General features: G+C 38.6%; 1 protein-coding gene across 8 annotated transcripts in view; it reads right to left on the reverse strand.

The window, feature by feature from the left end:
* megf11 (multiple EGF-like-domains 11) overlaps positions 1-12,063 on the reverse strand; it is a 107,876-nt gene that overhangs the window by 84,795 nt on the left and 11,018 nt on the right. For 6 of the 8 annotated variants that reach the window (XM_017305511.2, XM_008412216.3, XM_008412213.3 and 3 more), the window contains exon 2: positions 1,429-1,553. The exons of 1 other annotated variant lie outside the window; for it this stretch is intronic. The gene's annotated coding sequence lies outside the window, so the exon portion shown is untranslated. Of the gene's footprint in view, positions 1-1,428; positions 1,554-10,458; positions 10,535-12,063 lie in introns of all 8 variants that reach the window. One more of the 8 variants, XM_017305509.2, reaches the window with a different exon arrangement.

Consider the following 12,063-nt stretch of genomic DNA (forward strand, 5'->3'; position numbering starts at 1 on the left):
GCTAACATTACCTGCATCCAGAGCAGCTTTACTCAACTCAGTCGGTTAGTTTGGGGGGAAAAACTGTGAAAAGTTCTTTGCGTTTTGCTGGTTTGCTGCCATGATTCTAACACACACCTTCGTAGCTCTGAACAGTAGCAGCAGGTCTCCTTCACTGCTGTACAGGTGTAAACCCAACGCGAGTGTCGTAGCGCTCATGTTGCGTTTAAAGGCGGCTCGGAAAAACAGGTTACCACATGTTAACAACTGATGAAACAGTTTTGACTGCTGATAAAAGTGACAGAGGACACATATATGGGAAGTGTGGAAGCCCCTACTGTATCAAATTGACATAGGAAAAACAGAGTTGGCCATTCTAAGGTAAAAACCCAGCATTCATGTTTTTTGGGGGGGGGTTTTCATCTAGACAGCTTCTAACCCGTTCATTTCAGCATTGCATATCTCTGATTGATGATATGCAACGCCAAATAAGAAAAGGGGATGTCCATGTCTTCTAGGCCTTGACAGCTATAACACTTGTGGAAGTTTCCCTGATAGTACTTTCTAAAAGGATTTATACATATTTAGCATTAGCTGCAGTGTTCATCACCTTCATTAAGACCTTCAATATCGTGCATGTGTTCTGTTTGGGAAACGCCTGCAGAGCTCAGCAGGATTTTTCTCCTAAGATGCATAACGAAAGCAAGAGCAGTGTGTATACGATCGGATGACAATGATGGATTTCACCCTTGCATATAATTACAGAGGAGAGAAAATGCCTGAGACAGAGCATGTTTTATTTGTTAATGGCTGAATGGCGTTCTGTTGCAGGTGCATCAGTGTCTTTCAGATGTGTTCAATGATTTTTGAGTGACTCTGTTTAATTGCACAGGCTCCCACAAGTTCTGCTAATACCCGTGTATTGAAAGCCACATGTAGCTCACTCACATGTGAAAGAAAATCAATTGGACCTTCACTTCCTCTAAGTAGCAGTTAATCTGAACGAGCACAGGTTATAGTCACGTCCCTTCCCTTACGTGGATGATTGATAAAAACATATGCACGTTATAGACCATGACTGCACTCGTATTCAGGTCTTTTCTGTGAAAGAATTCAATTAAATACCACTGCTTGATGGACTGGAAAGCTTTTAGAGTTTCCCTGATTAGACCAGCCAACCTGAGTCATGTCTCTAAATGACTCTGGACAAGCAGAATACTTCATAACTTGCCACATTTTTCAAACCGTGATGTTCCCCCTATTATGAGCCTATAGGGAGTAAAGCCAAGAGAGGATAGGATTGGGTTTTTCAAAAAATGTGCCAGGGTAAATTGTTACAGGGTAAAGTTGCTATTGTGATGAGTGCCAACAAATTAAGGTACCAGCGTGTGCCTAAAGTAACAGACAGAGACAGATCCAATAGTCAGAGGCGTGTGGCCTTAAGCTCACCTAATCTTACAGCCTGTGGTCCCTGGATGTTTTTGTGCGGCTGCCGAAGTGATTCTGAGAGCACGAAGGGACAGAAGTGCTGCTGCACACAGACTTGAGCGGAGAGGTGATGACAGGTTGCTGATCTACAGAAGAGAAAAAAAATAATGAGCTCATGATGACACGCTCAAGACACTTGCTTCTTTGCCTGCGCTCAAACACATGCATTCACACAATGTTAGGAATTTCTCATGAGATCAACAGGTAAATAGTTCACAGAGTGAAAGGCCAGTTTATAGCACGCAGACTTCACATCCAACCAGGCAGCTCTCACGCCTCCTACCTACATGCTATCCACACACGCGCGCGCACACACACACAAGGTTAATCAAGAAATAAAAAAATAATAAACTACCTAAGCTCGAGAGCGACTGATAAAAAGAAATTCACACTTCACACACTACAAGTGGCTTGTCAACAATGTGACAAGATCACATTATCTGCACTCAGTAACAAAGCTTTGGTAAGTGTTATTACGAGCCACATAGAGAACATTGCAGTGGTAATCATCTCAGATGGCATGGCTTTGACATTATTCTCCCTTTTATTAGCTGTGAATCATCATTATAGATTAATACAAAAGAGCAAAAATAAATCGTTTCTGTTCCTTGCTATGTCAATTATTCAAAATGATTTATGTTGTATATGAACTACTTCTGGGGCCAAGAGGACAGACAAATAATTGTCAAATGTAGTAAATCCGGTGCATTAGCTGATTTACTAAGACAGCTACTAATTAATTGAATTTCACTCACATGTTATGACGAATTAGGCAACTTAGAAATCTTGCTTTAGTAATCAGAAATAAATTTAGAGATGTGCCCTCAAATAATGGATAGATTTATCAAAGTAATACTGAAACACTATGAGATTAACTTCAGTAGTCAGCATATTGGTTTGATACAAGGTCATCATGATGGATCTTGGAGGGTTAATAAATAACAACCAACGTTCCCACTTGAACTTCCAATTTTTGGGACATTTCCATTAGCTTCACCAACTTTCAGCTTGAAAATGTCGATGTTAAAATGAAAGTTTAACAAAATTAGCCTACAACCTGTAACCAATCAACTGACATAATGAATAGAAAGTGCTACCTGTAAAACACTTTTTGGGCATATAAGACTTGCAGTTTATTTTCTTCCTCTTTTAATATCAAATTATGCTTACCATTCAGGACTTTTACTGAAATATACTGGGTCACTTTTGTTGCCAAATGTTACGCTATAAGCGCTGGTCACAGTCTGCGACAACCTGAATGTCAAGGACAAGAAACTCCTTGATATTTCTGTCATACCTGAATCCACCTGCCTTTTTCCTAATATGGATTTTAACATTTAAGCAACTCTTTCAAAAGACAAATCACATCTTTTATTTATGACGTGACATGGTGTCTAAGTAACTTTTAGAAATTGTTGATTTCTCATACAAAAACAGGGAACAAAGTATAGTGCAAGACAGAGAAGCTGAATCGATATGACACTCATCACTTGAGGCTTCCCTCCTCCCCCCACACGAGAAGAAATCCCTGAAAACAGCATCTTTATGTTTTAACTTCAAACATGTTCAGTTTACACCGAACAAATTGTTCCCCAGAGACTGTACTCACCCTGAATGTGTTTCTCTCCTGTTTGTCACCGCTTTGATTACTGAGACTATGAAACCCTCTCAATCGATGAGCAGATGCATCTGTTCCAGCTGACAAACAGCTGAAATAGCAACATCTTTCAGGTTATTGAGGCACATGTACCAGATGCAGACTATAGCGTTGAGGTTTATGTAGGATTGCAGTGCAGGTGTGGGTGAGGATAAAACTTCAGAATCTCGACGCTTGCATTCACTTTCTACATCGGACACCTACCTGGAGAAACATTAACTCAGATGAGGCAGAATCACCTTTATCCTCTGGACCGCCCATCAGCGGAGACATCTGAATGATTAAAACCATATGTCTTCAGTCTGTGACTTATTGAAGTGCAAGGCAATTAACCACCTTGTCCCCTGGCTGACCAGTTCCAGCACTGTTGCATGAATGATGCACAGCAGGAACGACAGCATGAGAAAGCTCACGTCACATCTTTGGATTTGAGCTACTTTCCAGCCCCATCTTAAAGCTCTGTTTGTCACAATGCCTGACTTTGGTCTTGCTTATGTTAATTTTCCTCAACATAATCAAAACCAGTCAACAGAAACCTCACTTTGCATTGCAATCCTGTCTGAAGCACCACGAGAGAATTCTTGATCAGAGTCAGGCTGCACTGTGTGACATGTCTGTGCACAAACAGCCTATTATCCCACCTTTACATTCAAGCTGAGCACTCATATACAACTTTTATGAGACGTCTTGAAGCTACTCAATCCGTTTTGTAATCACTACGGAGGGATTCTCCTGCATCCTAATATGGGGTGATCTAAAGGTTAGCAATGTTACTACACTGCACAGACTGCCAATGAGATAAACCCCACTGCTGGCCATCATTGTCTCTTGCTGGTGGCTTTGAGTCATTAAGAGTCAGGCCTCATTAGAGAGGCCATGGTGTGGTGCGTCAGAGACACTGGTTTCCCTGGTTTCAGACACATACCTGAATGTCTGATGTGTTTCAAGGCCAGAAGGACACAAAAAAAAACAGAACTTAAAATAAATGCCAGTCACTGCTTTCCAAATTACATTTGTGGGGAACGGTGCTTAGACTTGAGTGTTTGACTTAAACATTATAATCTTCACAATATTTAGATGCAACATTATTTGTTGCCATTTCTTTTTCACATCACCTTGACCTTAGAAAAATGTTTTTGTTTGTTCCTTAACCATAAAAAGTTCATGTCTTTTTGAGGAAAAAGAATATTATATGGAACTAGTGAAAGAAGGATAGCACATTAAGAAACATATTTTGCAAACACCCAAATGAGAAGAAACAAAGCACTTGTGAAAAATCAAGTCCTGTCACATCTACTAAATATATAAGGCAATCATAGCGTGTTGTTGTGCATGCAAATTAGAAAGAAAGCATGGTGAGTTACTTTTGCTGTGACATAACTGTATATATTGATCTATTTATTTATTTATTTATTTATTTTTCCATGTACTTGTGAATCTGAGCATAAAAGTTCATTGTTCTATACATGGTCTATGGATGCTCTAGTGGGGGGAAATTAAATGGTTAATTTGATTAATTACACAACCCTACCACCTGAAATTTACAGATGGGTTAATTTTTAATCCATTGAGGAACATTTTTGAGTGGCACCAGTACCAATAAAAATATTTAGAACAAAACAAACATTAGACATAAAAGTTAAATGCTGTATGATTGGTAATAATTATTAGTTGAATTTATCAGAACTTAAATTGACTACCTTTAGCTGCAGGAAATTCAGACATTCAGCATGCCAAGATGAGTCTTCATGAGTGCAGACATAGAGTCTGCATATCACAACATGAGGTTAAGATATGATGGAGGTTACTGCTGTAACCACTGAATAGCATTTGTGTCCATTCTCAGCAGAGACACATATGTGCAGTATATATTACCTCAGAACATAAGCGAAATCCTGTTTTTATTCTCTGTATATTATTAATATAGAGGTGAAGTACTGAAGAGAAAACAAATCATTAAGCAGAACTGAGTTATCATGTTTGGCATATTTCAGAATGTGTCTTGAATATAACTGACTATATTAATTATGTGATGTCATATGATGTCACGTTTAAACATATACTTTAAAATATTCATAAACATGATGAAAAATAAGCTGACAGTGCTAAATTCATGGGACATATTACGAGTGAATGTGCACATAAATCAGGAACCGTTTCAAAACCGGATGCTCCGGAGCATCAGCCCACAGCTGCAGCACTTCCATGACTTTGATTCGTGTGTGGTTGTTAAGGCACCTGAGAAAATGCTGTGCGTCGTTTAACAGGAGCTTAATTCTGCCTACATGGTTTATTCATGTGGCGACTTCTGATATCACGACTCTCATAAATCACACGGCACAGCACGCCGGACGTCCACGCATTCGGGCAGGGCTCACTAATCTCAACACCATCTTTCATCAGAATAACCTTGCCTTAATGCGGGGGCAGGCCAACAACAGATACAGCCTACTGGAAGGACGTGCTTGTGCCTCTTTTGTTTCCTTTACTCTTGACACATAGGCTTTCTCTCCTGTACAAACACCCAGACAGGAATCCTCCCACTTTCAAACCACAGGCAATGTTGAGAAAATGTCTGTGGTTGGACTTCAGAGAAACTTCACTAGTCTAACGTTAGCTTTATGAATGGAGAATAAGTCACTCAGGGGAGGAATGCAGCGAAGCTAGGCAGCCATCTGTTCTGAAGCTGTTCAAAGAAAGAACAGAAAATGTGAAACTAATGTGAGTAAACACGGTCATCAAATATAGATAATAGAACAGAGCACATTGCAACTTTGCTCTTCTTTAGTTATTTTTTTTTACAACGTCAAACACTAGCATGCTGGTTTCTAATTAATTATATTTGGATTCCTTACATACCAGGCACAAAATCTACAGTCACAACGATGTCACCAATTACTAGCTTTTGGCCAACATTTCTCATAAGAAAGCTAATTAGCGAAACAAAACCATTTAATGAACCAAAATAACAGGATGCTTGATGTCACTTTGCTCTGGCTGCTACTCAGACTATTCACTGTGTTTGCCTCATGCCTTTAATAACCAACCCCAGGCATCACTTTGACTGTCAAATGTGTTGTAATATCCTCTGTGCTACATCTGTCCTCTCTCTGGCTGTGGCCTCCTGCTGCCACCAGGAGGAAGCACCACTCGGGCTCTTACATGGACCAGCAAGGATTTCTCTCCCCACTCAAACAATTATCCAGCCTGTGACTGATTGCGAGTAATGAGAACTGCCGGAGAACAGTTGGACATCACTCAACACATTAATATGTGAATATTAGCCTGTTGAACCTTCTGCTCTCTCCCACAATGATGATCTTCAGTGGAGAACCCAGGGTATTTACCAGACTGCATAGTTATTGCAGAGTAATATGGTTCCTACAGACCTGAGGTCAAGCTCAACAGAAGTAAGGTGCGGATGGGGAAACAAATGAAAAAGACGTATACAGGGCTCCGAACAGTGCAAGGAAAGTCAAGCCGAGCAGCTCGGGATGAAATGCTGAAACAACAGCACGGCTGCCAGGGCAATTTTACACTCCAGTAGTTTCACACCTCAGCCACCAAGCCCTTCCAACTCTGAACCTTGTGTCTTCTGCGTGTCTTCATTTATTTTGTGTCACTGTCCAAGATGTGAGAAGCCAAGCAGTGAGAAACCCGTCCCAAATGTCGCAGGGTAAGCAGTGTGTGAAGAAAAAGGAGGGGTGGGGATGAATGGAAGAGAAAAGCCACTGCACGTGGATGCACTTTGCCATTTTTACAGACCATGCTTTGAGATCTCAAGGGACTTCAAGTCAAACTTTGAAAAACATGTATCGAATAAGTCTGCACTGAGTCCAAGAAATGCACAGATCTTGAATGTAAGATTTGGGGGAAACCAATGGGTGGCGAGTTGTTCGAGTAAACGGGGAAAACTTGTGAAACTGCAAGAGTATGAATCGTTATGCTTTGAGATTGCTTCTGGCGTTCCTCAGAGGTCAATTTTGGGTCCAAACCATTTCTTTTATATGTACAGATGAAACTAGATGTCAACACTTACCTGTAAAAATAGACAGATATTTGTATTCTCAAGGTCCAGTCTAAATACCAGAATAATTAATGAGACATATACTTCATCTTCAGAAGTTAATATTTCCTTAAAATTTTGGTAGAACTGCTTTTTAAACTGCATGACTTTGGTCAAATATTTTGGGTATCCCTTTTTATAATAGTTCCTGGAATTTTGATCCATTCCTCCAGACATAACTTGTGTAACTGAGTCAGTTTTGAAGGCCACACCTTTTCACACACACCTTTTCAGTTCTGCCTGGAAACCTTGTGATGGACCCTTCAAAAAATATATTTTATTGCCTTTTACCAAATTTGTAACTAACTTGAGGATATGCTTGGGGTGTTGTCCATTTTGAAGACTCGATAGCATTTAAGCTCTAACTTCCCTAAAATGTTGCTATAGTGCATAATGTCCTTTCCTCATAAGTCCACCTATTTTGTTATATGTATCAGTCCCTCCTGTAGTAAAACACCCTAAGAACATAATATTCCCAGTTGTCTACTTCACAGTTGGAATGGTGTCCTCATGTTTACTAATTTTCCCCTTATAACTATTATCATTATGTCCAAACAGTTCAATTTTACTTTCATCAGAAAATAAGACATCTCTCTAGAATTTTAAGTCTTTGTCACTGAGTGCATTACAAACTTTACACCGGATTTATATGTTGTTTTTGAAGTCATGGCTTCTTCCTTTTTAAGTGTCTTTTTTTTTTAGCAACTGTGGATAATGATGCATTTCAACCAGCAACTTCACAAGGACTTTTATTCAGGGCAGATACACAAAAACACATTAATTTCCTTTTTGAGCAGTATCAAGTCTGCACAGAGTGTTTACACTTACATTATTTGAGCCGATGAATGTGGCACGCTCCAGAATCTGAAAATTGTACTCAAAAATAAACAATACTTTTGGAGGCCCATAATTCTCTGAGGCCTGATTTGTTTAGATTTTTTTTGTTGTGACAGAAGGAAGAGGTGTGTTTGAGGTGCCATTCACAGCTGTGCCTGCATTTAACTGACATGTTGTGAATTAACTTATCATAAGCTTACAGAGTAAGGACATCATCAATCAACATCGACCCTTTAACCTCCCCTCAACTATGGTGGTGCTGCACCAAGAACAACTGGAGGAAACGACACGGAAACCTCTGAAAAAGACATGAGCGCAACTTCCTTTTTCACGAAATAAACAGAAATGGAGAGGGATCAGATATTAGGAGTTGTAGGATTTTTCTTTTGTCATAGGTAAAAGAACACAAATAATTTCTCCAACTAGTATGGACCTAAGGGAGGACCTAACAGCGCTGGTGTGAATGCACCCTTAACGTACGTGAAGTGTTGTGTTTAAATTAAGTGTTAAAAAACTCTGTCAAAAATATTTTCTAATCATTCTGGCATTTCGTAAATATAAATAATTTTGCTAATATCACCTCACACTGAACAGAAGAAGCTTAGGATGTCATACAGAGAGAATTAAACATTTCAGTGTATGTAAATGTCTAGTTTCAACTTTGTTATCTTCAGGCCAGGGAAAATACCAAGATCATTGCTGTTAACAGATGACATTAATATGTTCAGTTCTGAGTGGCTCACAAAAGAAGAGACAATATTTAGAAATTGGTCAATGAAAAATCTGATTGATAAGAAATCAATTGAAAAAAAATGACAAAGATACAAGGCTGATTGAGTATATATGTATAAAAAAAGTTTATTGTTTATTATTAGCAACAAAATAAGCTTGAAACCTCATATAAAGCACATGACAAATGAATGTGCAAACAAATATTTCAGTACTGAAACAGGCTTACTGTGTTCTGAACCACGAAAGAGTTCAAATTCTGTACTCTGCATTGACTTCGCTATTTTTAAACTACTGTGTGAAAGTATTGGGCAATGCTTACAAGGGTCATCAGTAGCTACATTATAGAAATTAGCAGTAAGGATGATTTATAACACTGGTTACAAAGACAACACAAGTACTCTTTTCCTACATTTAATAACAATAAAATTACCAGTTTTGGTACTTTGTCATAATTAAATTACAATATGCAAAGTCATGTTTCATGCTTTTATAACAAAAAGATCCATGACTTAGTTAAAACAGCATTACCAATTCAGTATTTTAATGAGTGAAATAAATAACTTTTTTTTCATATAAATGTCTGTAGCTATGTACTTTGAAATGAGTATGATTTTGTTGTACGTTTTAACATGTATGCCTCAGATCAGTCAATTAATCAATATGAAACTATAATTATGATTAAAGTTTTTGTCTTTACAGATAAAACTCATATTACGGTAAGTCAGAACCAACTAACCATAATTACAACATTTTCTGCAGTAAAATATACTGTTTGTTGAGTTGTAGTTTCCTGCCAGCATGTTGTAAGTCATGCAGAATGAGTTCACAAATTGATGTGCCTAAAAACAAAATTATTTGTGTAAAAGATGTTTTGATGAGACTGTGTCACTGCAAAATTCTTATTTACACCTCTGTATCAATAGTCATTTCTTTCACCAGTATGGAAGTCGTCCATGCTCTGATGCACAAATGTAGCAGCACAGATACTGACTTTTACACCTTGCATTAATAATAACCAGAATCATACACTAGCTCAACACAATTTTCCCCGAAGCTTGGGTAGACATTAATTTATTTTGCACACGCTGTCTGCTTTTCTGTCCATCTCAGATGAGCACATGAAAATGAAGCACTCTGCTAGCATTTCTGTGCAGAATTGATTCATGGGTAATTCATTGCTCAGATGCAGAAATTTTTACATAAGTGGCAATGCATCTAAATCTGCTGTTTTAATAGAGTTCTGTGGTATGACTCTTGTCATAACATAGGGACCAAAGTTGTCATGGTCGCTACCCAAAGATGTCCTGCCTTAGTCTTTAGCACTGAGGTGTATGAAAATGATGTTGTGCCTTTCCACTGTCACCACATTCTTGCTCAGGAGAAGAGAAAACTTGACTGTTCTGTATTTTAAATCATTCAAGTTTACACCAATAAAGTCCATTAAAATAGACTAACTCATAGTCAGTAACCAACAGTCTATTTAGATAGTATTTAACCCACATCACCCAGGAGATGCCGATGCCTTTTTGGCTGACAAACTCAGCCCTTTTTTTCATGGTGTGAACTGGGAGGAAGAAACCCCACCTTCCCAATTTGAATGATTATACTGACTTATAGGTCCATAACCCTCAAATCCATGATTATTAAATGTTTTGAAAGACGGATCAAAACATTTATCACATCCAAACTGTCCACTAACCTGAACCTGTTACAGTTTGCATACTGGCCAAGCAGATTCAGAATGCCGTAGCCCTCCTCCTCCACAGGACGCTATCCTATATGGACAAAGGTGAGAAAACCTCTGTGAGAGTGGTCTTAGTGCATTACAGTTCTCTATTTAATACTATATTACCTTCTAGTCTGGTGTCTAAGCCTTGTGCCCTGTGACTGGACTCTTTTCTACAGTTTCTTGACATGCAAATCCCAAGTGGTTTGGCAGATTCACCCCACTTCAACCCCTCTTGGCACTGGATTGCACCAGCACTATGTAGTCAGCTTAAGGAATGTGTGTTTTCTTATTATCAACCAGGCAAGTAACTTATTTATCAGCGATTTTGTTGAGGCATGGTGCCAACTGGGATCCAGAAGACTCATTCATCCAAACATCACAGTCGGTTGGACAGACAACTGTTGCCTCTTCTCATTCCTCGGAGCAACCCAGTCCAGTTGTGAGGATGACAGGGTGAGATTTCTTTCTCAGAGAGAAAAAGAGAGTTAAAGAGCTGAGCTCTTTAACTCTTTAACTGATAGCTATCCTGCCTGCTGGCATAGAGCCTAATAATCTGAAAGTGCATCCAGTTTCCCAGTGGACCTGAGGTGGGAGAACTCAGTATTACTAAGATGATTTGAAAATTGGTACATAAATCCTTCTTGTATCCCCTTTTTAGAATAAGATAACAATTGGATAAAAGTGGAGATCTTTTCATTCAAGGTTTTGTGAAAATCTGGTGAGGCATAAAGAACTATCTGAGTCGAGGTGGAAATATTGTTGGTTGTTCATCCTTATAATAATTGTTATCTTGGTTTCTCTGTATATATTTCAAGCAACTAAATATTTATAATTTTGTGAACACTTTTGTCCATTAAACATATGAAACTGCATGTTATTTGCATAGTTTACCTATTTATAGTAAAAAGTCTGCCTGTCATGATGTGTGGAAGTTGTGGTGCAACTATATACAGGTGGACTGGCATGTCAAGTATATTTGAAGATTTTGTAACTTTGTATTAAGAAAATAGAAAGTTACAAAAACCACAGGGACCCAGAGCAGAATAAAAAATAACAAGAAGAAGAAAAGAAACAGCAAGGATATCCAGGAGTATGTGGGATAGACGGGAAGTAACAGGAGGAAACAGCCAGGAGCAACTGAGAAAGAGGTGCTCAAGTAATGGGAAGTTGAATACTGAAACAATAGACCTGAGCTGACTAGCTAGCTGACTAGTCTGCCTTCTGAAGAGATTAGAAAGGCAGAGTGAGGAGAGGGAAAGAGAGAGAGAAAGTGGCACAGGGGGCAAGTGAGAGTACATGAGATTAGGAAATGACTCTAACACTAAAGAATAACTAGATCTACGAGACATGATAGACTAGATTAACAAGGAATAACACCAGAAATAAGCATAACTAGAAACACTAGCAAGGACTGAACTAAAGTGAAATAGAAACAAGAGTGAGCAAAGAAACAGACCAAGGTACACCAAATAACAAATAAACCTCAAAACTAAAACTACCATCGTTTTCTATGCACAAATATGTGCATTTGCTTATTTTTAACGACCCTACTCAATTGTGCATTTTGTTAAACTG

This window comes from Poecilia reticulata, chromosome 6 (assembly GCF_904066995.2).
Source record: "Poecilia reticulata chromosome 6, P_reticulata-male-v2, whole genome shotgun sequence".
Classification (NCBI taxonomy): domain Eukaryota; kingdom Metazoa; phylum Chordata; class Actinopteri; order Cyprinodontiformes; family Poeciliidae; genus Poecilia; species Poecilia reticulata.